Source organism: Bufo bufo, chromosome 4 (genome assembly GCF_905171765.1).
Source record: "Bufo bufo chromosome 4, aBufBuf1.1, whole genome shotgun sequence".
NCBI classification, from domain to species: domain Eukaryota; kingdom Metazoa; phylum Chordata; class Amphibia; order Anura; family Bufonidae; genus Bufo; species Bufo bufo.
This window is the reverse complement of record NC_053392.1, coordinates 106,360,692-106,374,194: the sequence shown is the minus strand read 5'-3', so window position 1 is coordinate 106,374,194 and position 13,503 is coordinate 106,360,692. Positions and strand designations below refer to the sequence as shown.

General features: G+C 50.1%; 1 protein-coding gene across 1 annotated transcript in view; it reads right to left on the bottom strand.

Annotated features, from left to right (window-relative positions):
- NCK1 (NCK adaptor protein 1) overlaps window positions 1–13,243 on the bottom strand; it is a 122,244-nt gene extending 109,001 nt beyond the window's left edge. The window contains exon 1 of the mRNA XM_040427613.1: window positions 13,101–13,243. The gene's annotated coding sequence lies outside the window, so the exon portion shown is untranslated. The remainder of the gene's footprint in view (window positions 1–13,100) is intronic.
- Between the last annotated feature and the right edge of the window lie 260 nt (window positions 13,244–13,503).

Sequence of the window (13,503 nt, the reverse complement as noted above, 5' to 3'; positions counted from 1 at the left end):
CCAGTCCCCATAGCTCTGTGTGCTTTTATTGTGTAAAAAAAACGATGCTAATTAACATAAAAGAGTCAGATCTTACTTGTGTGACCAGAGAAGTCATATTTTCAAGCTCTGACTCATCTCAGGGTAATTTGCATATGTATCAAATCAGTTTTTATACACAATAAAAGCACACAGAGCTATGGGGACTGGATATTGCGGGTGTGCTAGCAGCGATCTAGCAACCCATGTCCTCAGCTCTATACACAAAATCCTGGTGACTGGTTCTCTTTAAGCCTGCGACCTTGTCAATTGAACGCAGCCTGAAAATTTTTAATCCACATTCAGTCCTCATTAAAGAAACAGGTGATGCTACTATCGCCTGAGTTCCCATTTAGATCCACACACAGATTCCAAATTAAAGTAAATCAGAACTATTAGGGAGGCAATCCAGCTGGTTAAAACACAAGCATGGTTTACTTACCTGACAAATAGTTTCCATGGTTTACTTACCAATCTTGGAGTATGTGCTGCCAAAGCAAGCACCAATATTGTCATGCAGCTTCTGCCAACACTTGCATACGGAGCGTTGGTAAGGAGACAAGGCCCCATTCCAGGCGCACTGATGCGAGATCCTGCTGAATTTTATTAAGGAACTGCGGCTCTAAGCTCCATGAACCCATGGAGTTAAGATTTCCCTACCTCGTGAGATTTCCCTACCCTCGTCACTTCCGGCCGCACAGGACGTGGGAGGCGCACGACGACGGGGTAGGGAAATTTCACAGCAGAGCTAGCTGGACACCGGCCGACACTGCGCATGCACCAGGAGCCTCACCAGCGGTTAGGGTAGGGAAAAATTCCGGGCCAGTGCAAGGGAAGGGGGGGGGGGGGGGGGGTGATCGGATGGATGTTCTCATCTGGACACCGTCCGACACTGCGCATGCGCTGGGAGCCTCACCAGCGGATAGGGAAGGGAAAAATTACGGGCCAGTGCTTTTTCCCTACCCTAACCGCTGGTGAGGATCCCGGCGCATGCGCAGTGTCGACCGGTGTTGAGCCAACTCTGCAGTCAAATTCCCCTACGCCGTCGTTGTGTGCCTGCGCAGAGCGGCACACCTCCTCACGTCATGTCCGGTGCGGCCGGAAGTGGCGAGGGTAGGGAAATCTCACGAGGTAGGGAAATCTAACGGAACACCGTCCATAGTGAGGTAACCATGCCGCCGATCTATACACTCGTATAGATCATACGAGTGTATTGCTGTAGTGCAGCGGCGGCATGAAGCGCACGCTGTCATAGCAACCAATGACGCCATGCGCTCCTGCAATCAGCAGGATGCCAGGCCGGGATACCACGGACCGCTCACGGCCGTGTGCATTCGGCTTTAGGCCCTAAAACTTCTTGCAGAATCTCTTCAACCTTAGAGCAGGGAACCTCTCTGCGTCTATCCCCTGTAGAGACAGGAAGAACACTGGTGGTTGGAGGGACCTTTTAACCTCTGTTTCCTGTCCCAAAAAAGGTCAAAGGGGAACAACTTCCTGTTGTGCTGTCATGAGGGATAAGCTGGAAAAATGAATCCAGCCAGCAAAGGAGGCAATATGGACAATCACAGTACATTAGTAATGGCCAGATGTCGCAATAACACCTGTACAAGCAGTTTTACTCCCTAAAAAACGTCTGATGCGTATAAATACGCACGAAGATTTCACTGCCATTCATGAGCGCACTGAGTGCTGTGAACGGTACAGGCAGCACAGACATCCAATCACAAAGCTCCTCACAGTAAAGAGCTTTGTTATTAGAGAGGAGGCTGCTGATTTGTCAGTATCAACAGGCTGCCGTGCCATTGGCCGATCCTCTCACACCCCCCTTCTCCCGCGCACTGAACACATTGCAGAAGCCATTCCGCGCCATTGCAGGCTGCTGATGAAGGGAAAGCATGGCGGGAATGGAGCCTCTGCGGAGCAAAGACAATGAGAGGAGTGTCAGGCTTGTGTCCAGGTGATGCCACACCAGAAGTGCCAGCGTGCCCTGCGGGCTTCTATCTGCTGCTGGAGCTCCGTGTGGAGGTTTGTCAATGGAAAAACTAATAGCTTCTTATGTTACATCAGAACTTTTATTTGATTGCTCTGATACCTAAACGCCAAAAGGAAAAAAAGAATTTTAAAAACCTGCGGGTTCTCTAGATGACCTTATGTTGACAGTAGTGTTAATAGAGTATCAAGGGTCTATAAAAGCAGGGACCCTACTTTTATAAGCCTTTAGGACTCTTAACACTACTATCAACATAAGGTCATCTAGAGAAACAGCAGGTTTTTAAAATTCTTTTTTTCCTTTTGGCGTTTAGGTATCAGAGCAATCAAATAAAAGTTCTGATGTAACATAAGAAGCAGGGTTTTCTTTAGCCTTTTGGCTATTCGTTTCTCTATGTAAGGACCCTGGACCAGAGGTCTTTTTCCCCGTATGGAGCACACTTTCCAGAGATCACAGATAAGACTACAGGGTACATTATACTGTGTATAATAACTGCCTCCTGTGCATTCGTCTCAGACCCCACCCGGTGCCACCAGACCACCACTGCTCCCTGCCACAACCACCACTGCTCCCTGCCACAACCACCACTGCTCCCTGCCACAACCACCAGACCACCACTGCTCCCTGCCACCAGACCACCACTGCTCCCTGCCACAACCACCACTGCTCCCTGCCACAACCACCACTGCTCCCTGCCACAACCACCACTGCTCCCTGCCACAACCACCACTGCTCCCTGCCACAACCACCAGACCACCACTGCTCCCTGCCACCAGACCACCACTGCTCCCTGCCACAACCACCACTGCTCCCTGTTCAATGCTTATTGCATTGAGTTTTGCACAGTCTACTGCTCCGATCCCTACGTGACAGATTTGGTGCTTAAAGAAAGGTAGGGATTCAGTCTTCTGAGAGAGAAATTTAAAATTGTCAAAATGTGCTAATTCTGCATGGAAGACATTATAGAGGAGACTGGTAATGCTTTCCCTGCATGAATAGCAACCCCTTAATGTTATAGAAGCCTACGTAATATATATATATATATATATATATATATAAATAACTACAAATTCCGTACTCTTCCTCGGCTAAAAATACTCCTCAAAAATGGTCAGAGTACTATTTTTACTCTTCTGGAAAAAATGTAGTGCGACCTCTGGTAAGTGCATTGTATTAACTTTCTGTACATGATAAATGTCACTTGCAAGAGACAACCCCTTTAAAAAGGGGCTTCCCTTTAATTACACTTTACAACCCTTCCTATGGGGTATAGCTACAAATATATTACAAATACAACTAGAAATAACAAACCATACCTTGCCACAAGATCCAAACCCATCATTAAGACACCTGGCAGTCATGGGGGTTAAATAATAGGGCGGCTCCCAAGAGACTCGGCAATGGAAGTACGTGCTGAGGATGCGCTGGAGGACGGCCCGCCTGTTCAGTGCTATTACATTCCTCACAATTTCACATGGCTCGCAGTATTTGTCAAGAGCGAGCGGACTGGGAGCACTTCACAGCTGTGTAATCCCAGTGCTACACGGAGCAAATTCCCACACTCCCCCATAGTATACATTGGGGGGAACCAACCAGGGATCCGGGATGAAAACGATCCACAAGAAGCAGTCCTGTTAATAAGCACAACGTTGCCTTTGGGATAGTTACAGCTCCTGCCTCATTTGTTTTAGGCTACAAGCACATGACCATATGTGTTTTGCGGTCTGCAAATTGCAGATCTGCAAAAAAAAAACACAATGGATGACATCCATACGCCGTTTTTTTTTTTTGCGGAATGCCTAAAATGGACAAGAATAGGACAAGTTTTATTTTTTTTGTGGGGCTACGGAACGGACATACTGATGCGGACAGCATTTTTTGCGGACCCATTGAAACAAATGGGTCTGCATCCTATCCGCAAAAAAAAATAAAAACGGACACGGAAACAACATTCATGTGCATGTAGCCTTAAAGCAGGCATGCTCAACCTGTGGCCCTCCAGCTGTTGTAAAACTACAACTCCCACAATTCCCTTCTGTAAGATGATAGCTGTAGGCAGTCAGGGAATGATGGGAGTTGTAGTTTTACAACAGCTGGAGGGCCGCAGGTTGAGCATCCCTGCCTTAAAGGAACACTCCAACCAGCCATGGCCTCCAGCTCAATCCATCTAAAGGACTTAAAGGGGTTCCTGAGATTTTCATATTGACGGCCTATGCTCAGAACAGGCCACCAATATCATAATATAAGAGGGGTGGGGGTCTGGCTATGGCTCCCCCAACGATCAGCTGTTTAAGGGGAATGCAGCGTTCAGGTGAGCGGAACAGCCTCTTCCTAGGCCATGTGACATCACGCACATCGGTCACATGACCTAGGCACAGCTCAACCCAACTGTGCTGCAGTACCAAGCACAGCCGCAGAGGAGGAGGCAACGCTTACCAGAGTGCAGCGACCTCTTCAAACAGCTGATTGGTGGGGGGCCCGGGAGTCAGATATAGATAACCTATCCTAAGGATACTCCATCAATATCAAAATGTTCGACAAACCCTTTAAGAAGCCACGTCTGGGGTAAAGCTGTCTAGATCAGGCATGCTTAACCTGCGGCCCTCCAGCTGTTGCAAAACTACAACTCCCACAATTCCCGGACAGCCTACAGCAGGGCATGGTGGGAGCTGTAGTTTTACAACAGCTAGAGGGCCGCAGGTTGAGCATCCCAAATGAATGTCCATCATCCTAGACTCTCCCATAGTTCTGGCAAATATTTATTCTACTATAGAAGGATAAGCAGCTGCCAGACGCCTGGCTCCACCTATCTTACATTTTCATCACTACAAATAGATAGGCCCTCTAAGGATATATTCACAAGTTGCATTTTTGTACGCACGCCTTCAATAAGCCTTCCACGTATACAAGCATCCTCTGAGGACGGGTCCACGGATCATTTTTCTAAAAAAGGAAAACCCATGAGCCAGAATTACCCAGAAGCAAAAGGCCTCATGCTCATACCGTATTTCAAGTCCACATCGGGTCGGGGTCGCACACGGACCCATTCATTTCATGTGTCTGAAAAAAAACAGCCAGCACACACACGTCATCCGTGTGCTGTCCACATCCATGTGTCCAATCCCTGTCTGTTTTACAGACAAGAATAGCCATTCCCATAATAGGGACTGAGGAAAATGCGGCATGCACGCGGAAGGTGTCGTGGTATGCAGACCGCAAAACGGATACATTCGTGTGCATTAGGCCTAAATGTGCGGATTCCATTATGGAAATGATAGAGACTTGTTAACATTTCATCCACTTTGCCGCTACTGAAAACGCTGCAGATTTTCGGCACAGGATTCCACCGGAGCATTCACAATGATTACGCACCATGTGGCGGTTCCTTTCTGGGTAAATACGTTGAGGATGTGTTGCATTTTAGATAAGAAGTGTCACCTTTTCAGCAAAAAGCTGAACCACTCATGACCGCTTCACTCTAGGCACGGAGGATGAGCCCCACTGGTCGGACCCCTCTTCCACCAGTACCACACTGAGGGGAGATTTTTTTAAAGGGGGTTCTACAGATGTGGAAGGCTTATCTTCAGGATCGGCAGGACTTTCAAGGAGCAAATGTTTTTTTTTTTTTTCATACTCTTCCAAGGCCATGTAACGTCACCGTACATCAGTCACATGGCCTAGTTGCAGCTCAGCCCCATTCAAGTCAATAGGGCTGAGCTGCAATACCAAGTACAGCCACTATATGATGTAGGGCGCTGTGCTTGCTAAGCTGCTGGAAGGCCACAGCACTCACGGGAGCACCACGGCTTCCTAAAACATCCAAAAGGCAAGCGTGCCGGGACTCAGACCCCCGCCGTGATACTGATGACCTATCCTGAGAGAACCCCTTTAAGGTATAATTACACAGCTGTCCACTACCTAGCGCTGTCAGCAGTTTTACAGAGTCAAATCTGCAACCAGCTTGCCTTTAAAAAAATAAATAAATTATGATTTCTAAAATGGTCATGAGCAGAAGACACGCGGTTACATCACCACCACCTGAATCAGAACAATGCTTGGACTCAATAACTGGGGACTGCCCTGGTTGGAGGACCTGTTCACACTGTACTGACCCTCTATACAGGAGCCGCCATCCTAACTAAGGCTACTTTCACACTTGCATTCGGAACGGATCCGTCTGCATTATCTTTCAGAAAAAATTCTAAGTCTGAAAGTTAGTCAGACGGATCCGTCCAGACTTTGCATTGAAAGTCAACGGGGGACGGATCCGTTTGAAATTGCACCATATTGTGTCAACTTCAAACGGATCCGTCCCCATTGACTTACATTGTACGTCTGGACGGATCAGTTTGGCTCCGCACGGCCAGGCGGTCACCCGAACGCTGCAAGCTGCGTTCGGGTGTCCGCCTGCTGAGCGGAACGGAGGTCAAACAGGGCCAAACTGAGGCATTCTGAGCGGATCCGCATCCACTCAGAATGCATTGGGGCCGTACGGATCCGTTCGGGGCAGATTGTGAGCCCGAACGGAACCCCGAACGCTAGTGTGAAAGTAGCCTAAGCTATCAAAAATAAAATATTCAAAATATTTGAAGCTGTGAGCGGTTTCCTGCCTCTGGGGGAGTCTATGCTCTAACACTACAGCAGATCTACTCCGAAATCAGGAAGACGTCTCGGGCTGCAGCATGTACCGCGCTGGTCAACATGTACAGATAATATCCATGGAACAATGCAGACTATGCAAACAATGCCCGAGGTTTTCTAATAAAAATGCCACATCCGGCCCCGCTAATGTAAACACGACCATGTAAAACTAACCAACAAGCCAGGACAGATGCAGCAGAGCTGAACTTGTCATCTCACACTCTCCAAAACTTGTGCATTTTGTCAGCTGCAAATAACGCTAAACTCATGACAAACTTACGCGCTGCCGTCGGAACTCTGCCCCGCCCCCATTACAGTCAACAGGGCCAGAGCGGTGGTCCGGGGGCACGCGTGCACTAGCCGCAGGACGGATCCAACAGGCTGTTCACCCGCCGAACCACCGACCGGAGTCCCTTGCTGCTACTGTGAAACTAGCCTTAGGCCTGTGTACTGAAATGCAGCATGAAGCTGGAATCAGGCAAATATTCCTTTTGTCTTTCATGCCACTAATGGGGTCACATAGGAGGGGTGTTAATGCTAAATACTGTGGGCACCACAGAGGGAGGGGAGAAGCCATGCTAAATAATGGAGGCACTACAGAGGGGACTGCCATGCTAAATACTGAGGGCACTACAAAGGGGAAGGGGGGAGACACTAAAAACTGGGAGCACTACTGTGGGTGCTAAATAATGGAGCCACAACAAAGGGGGGCTGCCATGCTAAATACAGGGGGCACTAGAGAGGGGGGCGGCCATGCTAAATAGTGGAGACCCTACAGTAGGGGCTTGCTAAATACTGGAGCACTACAGAGAAGGGGCCATGCTAAATAATTAGAGCACTACATAAGGGGCTCATGCTAAATACTGAGGATACTACAGGAAGCAACTATAAATACTGGGGGTTCTACAGAGGTGGGCAATTATAAATACTTGGGGGCGCTACAGCCGGGCAATTCTAAATACTGGTGGCACTGCAGTAGGGGGGGGGGGGGTTTATAAAGAGGGCACTACAAGGGGGCATAATAACTGCATTACTACTAGTGGGGGTACTGTGGTGGCAATATTATAGGACACAATACAGAAGGGACTACTACTAATGTGGGCACTTGAGAAGCATTATCACTACTAGGGACACTATTACTAATGATGACACTCTGTAAGAGAATAGTATTGGTGGGACTCTGGGGAGCACTATTACTATGAAGGGACTATCTGTATGGCACTATTATTTCCGAAGTATAGCATTTGGGGGCACAGAGAAGCACAGTGTGCTCAGTATATAGCAGGGTAAGGGTCCATTCACACTTCCGTGTGTGTTTTGCGGATCCGCAAAACACGGAAATCGGCAATCTGCGTTCCAAATTTTGCGGACCGCACATCGCCGGCACTAATAGAATATGCCTATTCTTGTCCACTATTGCAGACAAGAATAGGACATGTTCTATTTTTTTCGGGATCGGAATTGCGGACCTGGAAGTGCAGGTCCGCAATTCCGGATCCGGGCCCCATAGAAGTGAATGGGTCCGCAATTCCGTTCCGCAAAATGCGTAACGGGAATTGCAGATGTGTGAATGGAGCCTAACACTGCTGGGGCACTAGGAGGGTGAGTGATGGAAAGACGAGGAACCTAAAAAGTCTATGTGGAAAAACATAAATAACGATATAACTTGTCATGGAGGTTTGGTCCAAAAGGAGAAGATGAGGAAAGAGAACACCTACATCAGAGGAGACATCACTATGTTAGAAGTGCTGTATGTAACGTTTCTCCAAATATGTCTTCAGCACTAGTGCTGGGGGGGGGGGGGGGGGGGGGCAGCAGAGGTTGAATTGAAAATTTCCAAGGGTGGGGGGACCATTTCAATTTTAGCATCAGTCCTATTGTGCTGCCATCTAAGGGCACTTTCACACTAGCGTTTTTCTTTTCCGGCATAGAGTTCCGTCACAGGCGCTCTACACCGGAAAAGAACTGATCAGTTATATCCCCATGCATTCTGAATGGAGAGTAATCCATTCAGGATGCATCAGGATATCTTCAGTTCAGTCGTTTGGACTGATCAGGCAAAAGATATAACCGCAGCATGCTACGGTTTTATCTCCGGCCAAAAAAACGGAAGACTTGCCTGAATGCCGTCTTGTATCTATTTTCACTTTTTTACCGGTCTGCGTAGGCCGGAAGGACGGATCCGGCACTAATACATTCCTATGGGAAAAAAGGCCGAATCCGTCCTTCCGGCCTACGCAGACCGGTAAAAAAGTGAAAATAGATACAAGACGGATCCGTCTGTCCGCATGACAAGCGGAGAGACGGATCCGTCCTTGCAATGCATTTGTGAAACGGATCCGCATCCGTATCAGTCTCACAAATGCTTTCAGTCAGCGGCAGATCGGGCGGGCAGTTCCGACGACGGAACTGCCCGCTGGATCACACTGCCGCAAGTGTGAAAGTAGCCCAAGTTCATTCAGCAGAATGAGGAGTTGTTGTGTCCGTAATATGAATGGTAAGGGCACATTTCAGACAGATATGTATATTTTTTTTCTCTCAATGTGATATTTGAGGAACAATGGCCTCTTCTTTTGGCTTTCTTGGAAGGCAACGGCAGAGAATGGGGCTGCCAAGAGAAAGTCATTCTAGCGATTGGAGGAGTCAAGGCAGACAGACCTCTGCTGACTGGACCCTCACAGCTCCCAGACCTTCTCATCTTATAGGCTTCCGTAGATTTAAAAAAGATTTCATTGGGTTACCAAAGGATAGACATAAAAAAGATGGACATGGAGAAGGCATCCCTCTGATAGAAAACTATGAAATGACATGGCTGTGGGTCTAAGAGCCAGGACCTCAAACATGTCCCTCCATTGACTCTGAACAAGTAGAAACTTCTACCAGGAAACCAATAAGCCTTCTGGACACCTTGTCACCAATGAGACATCCATGACAAGTGTGACAGACAGGTCATAAAAGTCTAGAATGAGGAAACCACACAAATCGCCTAATTCAGTGACAAAGAAAAACACAATGGTGACTACACCGGCCGAATACAATGAACGTGCCATCGTGTAGGCATCACTACTGGAATATCAGTTCTAACCCAAACATGGACACAAGGAACATTCTGACTGTTGCACAAGTCGGTCCGATTTGGCTTGTCCCCATGGTAGATCCTTCTTCAACTGAGGCCTCATGCACACGACCGTGCTGTTTTTTGCGGTCCGCAAACCACGGATCCACCAAAAAACGGAAGCCCATTGTAGGAATGCCTATTCTTATCCGCAAAACGGCCAAGAATAGGACGTGCTATATATATTTTTTTTTTTTGCGGGGCCACGGAACGGAGCAAAGGATGCGGACAACACACGGAGTGCTGTCTGCATCTTTTGCGGCCCCATTGAAGTGAATGGGTCCGCACGCGAGCCGCAGAAACTGCGGCTCGGATGCGGACCCGAACTACGGTCGTGTGCATGAGGCCTGAGGAGGTGAAAACTAGATTGGCTAGTCTAACCGATTAACCGACTGATGAGCCTGTGGTGGACGGCACTGCCGATACTCACATCCACGACTTGAGAAACAGGGAGGAAGGGATGAAAGAACACACTATGATGCCCACACCGTAAGCTTCAGGTCATGGGGACCACCTGTCAAATAGAATCTGTAAAAGGGACAAAAACGTGACGACTTCATAAGACTGGTCATTTGCACAAAACAATGTGGATGAATGTCTGCCAATCAAGTAGTCAAGATCCTCACATACTTCTGGACGCCAGTCACAAGAGGTCACAGCAGATCACAAGGTTTACAGATGGTAAAGAACCACAACTACACCAAGCAAAGCTTCCAAGACAGACCAAACCGTGTAGCTCATGTACAAGGAGTTTTCTCCTATCATATCCTCAACCTGATAAGTGATAAGGGGGGGGGTCTCACCTGGCATAGAAAAGGACACGGCCAAAGCATCCAGGTGGAGAAAGAACACAGAAGCAGCAGCTTCTCTCTATCCTCCAGAAATTGAGGGTCCCAGGGCTACACTAAAATATATATATATATATATATATATATATATATATAAAAAAAAACTTATACACACACACATACATAGAGTACATGTCTCTACAGAGTCAGCAGCCATAGGACCTACAGAGGAGGAGGAGGAGGATGAGTGTGCTGCTGCCATGGAGCAAACCCTACAGAGGAGGAGGATGAGGAGGATTGTGCTGCTGCCATGGAGCAGACCCTACAGAGGAGGAGGAGGAGGATTGTGCTGCTGCCATGGAGCAGACCCTACAGAGGAGGAGGAGGAGGAGGAGGAGGATTGTGCTGCTGCCATGGAGCAGACCCTACAGAGGAGGAGGAGGAGGAGGATTGTGCTGCTGCCATGGAGCAGACCCTACAGAGGAGGAGGAGTATTGTGCTGCTGCCATGGAGCAGACCCTACAGAGGAGGAGGAGGAGTATTGTGCTGCTGCCATGGAGCAGACCCTACAGAGGAGGAGGAGGAGTATTGTGCTGCTGCCATGGAGCAGACCCTACAGAGGAGGAGGAGGATTGTGCTGCTGCCATGGAGCAGACCCTACAGAGGAGGAGGAGGAGGATTGTGCTGCTGCCATGGAGCAGACCCTACAGAGGAGGAGGAGGAGTATTGTGCTGCTGCCATGGAGCAGACCCTACAGAGGAGGAGGAGGAGTATTGTGCTGCTGCCATGGAGCAGACCCTACAGAGGAGGAGGAGGAGTATTGTGCTGCTGCCATGGAGCAGACCCTACAGAGGAGGAGGAGGATTGTGCTGCTGCCATGGAGCAGACCCTACAGAGGAGGAGGATTGTGCTGCTGCCATGGAGCAGACCCTACAGAGGAGGAGGATTGTGCTGCTGCCATGGAGCAGACCCTACAGAGGAGGAGGATGAGTGTGCTGCTGCCATGGAGCAGACCCTACAGAGGAGGAGGATGAGTGTGCTGCTGCCATGGAGCAGACCCTACAGAGGAGGAGGATGAGTGTGCTGCTGCCATGGAGCAGACCCTACAGAGAAGGAGGAGGAGGATTGTGCTGCTGCCATGGAGCAGACCCTACAGAGGAGGAGGATTGTGCTGCTGCCATGGAGCAGACCCCACAGAGGAGGAGGAGGATTGTGCTGCTGCCATGGAGCAGACCCCACAGAGGAGGATGAGTGTGCTGCTGCCATGGAGCAGACCCTACAGAGGAGGAGGAGGAGGATTGTGCTGCTGCCATGGAGCAGACCCTACAGAGGAGGAGGAGGAGGATTGTGCTGCTGCCATGGAGCAGACCCTACAGAGGAGGAGGAGGAGTATTGTGCTGCTGCCATGGAGCAGACCCTACAGAGGAGGAGGAGGAGTATTGTGCTGCTGCCATGGAGCAGACCCTACAGAGGAGGAGGAGGATTGTGCTGCTGCCATGGAGCAGACCCTACAGAGGAGGAGGAGGAGTATTGTGCTGCTGCCATGGAGCAGACCCTACAGAGGAGGAGGAGGAGTATTGTGCTGCTGCCATGGAGCAGACCCTACAGAGGAGGAGGAGGATTGTGCTGCTGCCATGGAGCAGACCCTACAGAGGAGGAGGAGGAGGATTGTGCTGCTGCCATGGAGCAGACCCTACAGAGGAGGAGGAGGAGGATTGTGCTGCTGCCATGGAGCAGACCCTACAGAGGAGGAGGAGGAGGATTGTGCTGCTGCCATGGAGCAGACCCTACAGAGGAGGAGGATTGTGCTGCTGCCATGGAGCAGACCCTACAGAGGAGGAGGATTGTGCTGCTGCCATGGAGCAGACCCTACAGAGGAGGAGGATGAGTGTGCTGCTGCCATGGAGCAGACCCTACAGAGGAGGAGGATGAGTGTGCTGCTGCCATGGAGCAGACCCTACAGAGAAGGAGGAGGAGGATTGTGCTGCTGCCATGGAGCAGACCCTACAGAGGAGGAGGATTGTGCTGCTGCCATGGAGCAGACCCCACAGAGGAGGAGGAGGAGGATTGTGCTGCTGCCATGGAGCAGACCCCACAGAGGAGGATGAGTGTGCTGCTGCCATGGAGCAGACCCTACAGAGGAGGAGGAGGAGGATTGTGCTGCTGCCATGGAGCAGACCCTACAGAGGAGGAGGAGGATTGTGCTGCTGCCATGGAGCAGACCCTACAGAGGAGGATTGTGCTGCTGCCATGGAGCAGACCCTACAGAGGAGGATTGTGCTGCTGCCATGGAGCAGACCCTACAGAGGAGGATTGTGCTGCTGCCATGGAGCAGACCCTACAGAGGAGGAGGAGGATTGTGCTGCTGCCATGGAGCAGACCCTACAGAGGAGGAGGAGGAGGAGGATTGTGCTGCTGCCATGGAGCAGACCCTACAGAGGAGGAGGATTGTGCTGCTGCAGCTCCCCAGGCCTCGCACTCAGCTGAAGGACCGCACACTGCAGACAATGAGCCCCTGCAGCACACAGCAGCAGCCGTACGTTCTCACCTGAACACCGCGGCTCTCCGCACTCGTGACCCGGCCCCTGGAGCGCCCTGACACCCGGCCTCACAGTCCACCGCCCGCAATACCGACCTCCACCGACTACAGACAGCGGAACCGCCTTCAAAATCACGCCCAGACAAACCCGCCTCCCCGGTAACCACGCCCATCTGCTTCCCTACCTCCCCTCTGCCTCCGCCTCCGAGTGAACTAAATGCTATCAAAACTAAGTTATGTAGCAGACGCCTGCGGCAGACAAAGAGTTACTGGGCGTGGCCAACCAGAACATTCAGCTAGTCCACACACACGTCCCGTCAATCATCTCTCGCCGGTGACGTAACAGGTTGCGACCACGCCCCTTGGAGACGTATCCCTCTGCATGAAGGATGAATGATTGGATGACGTCAGG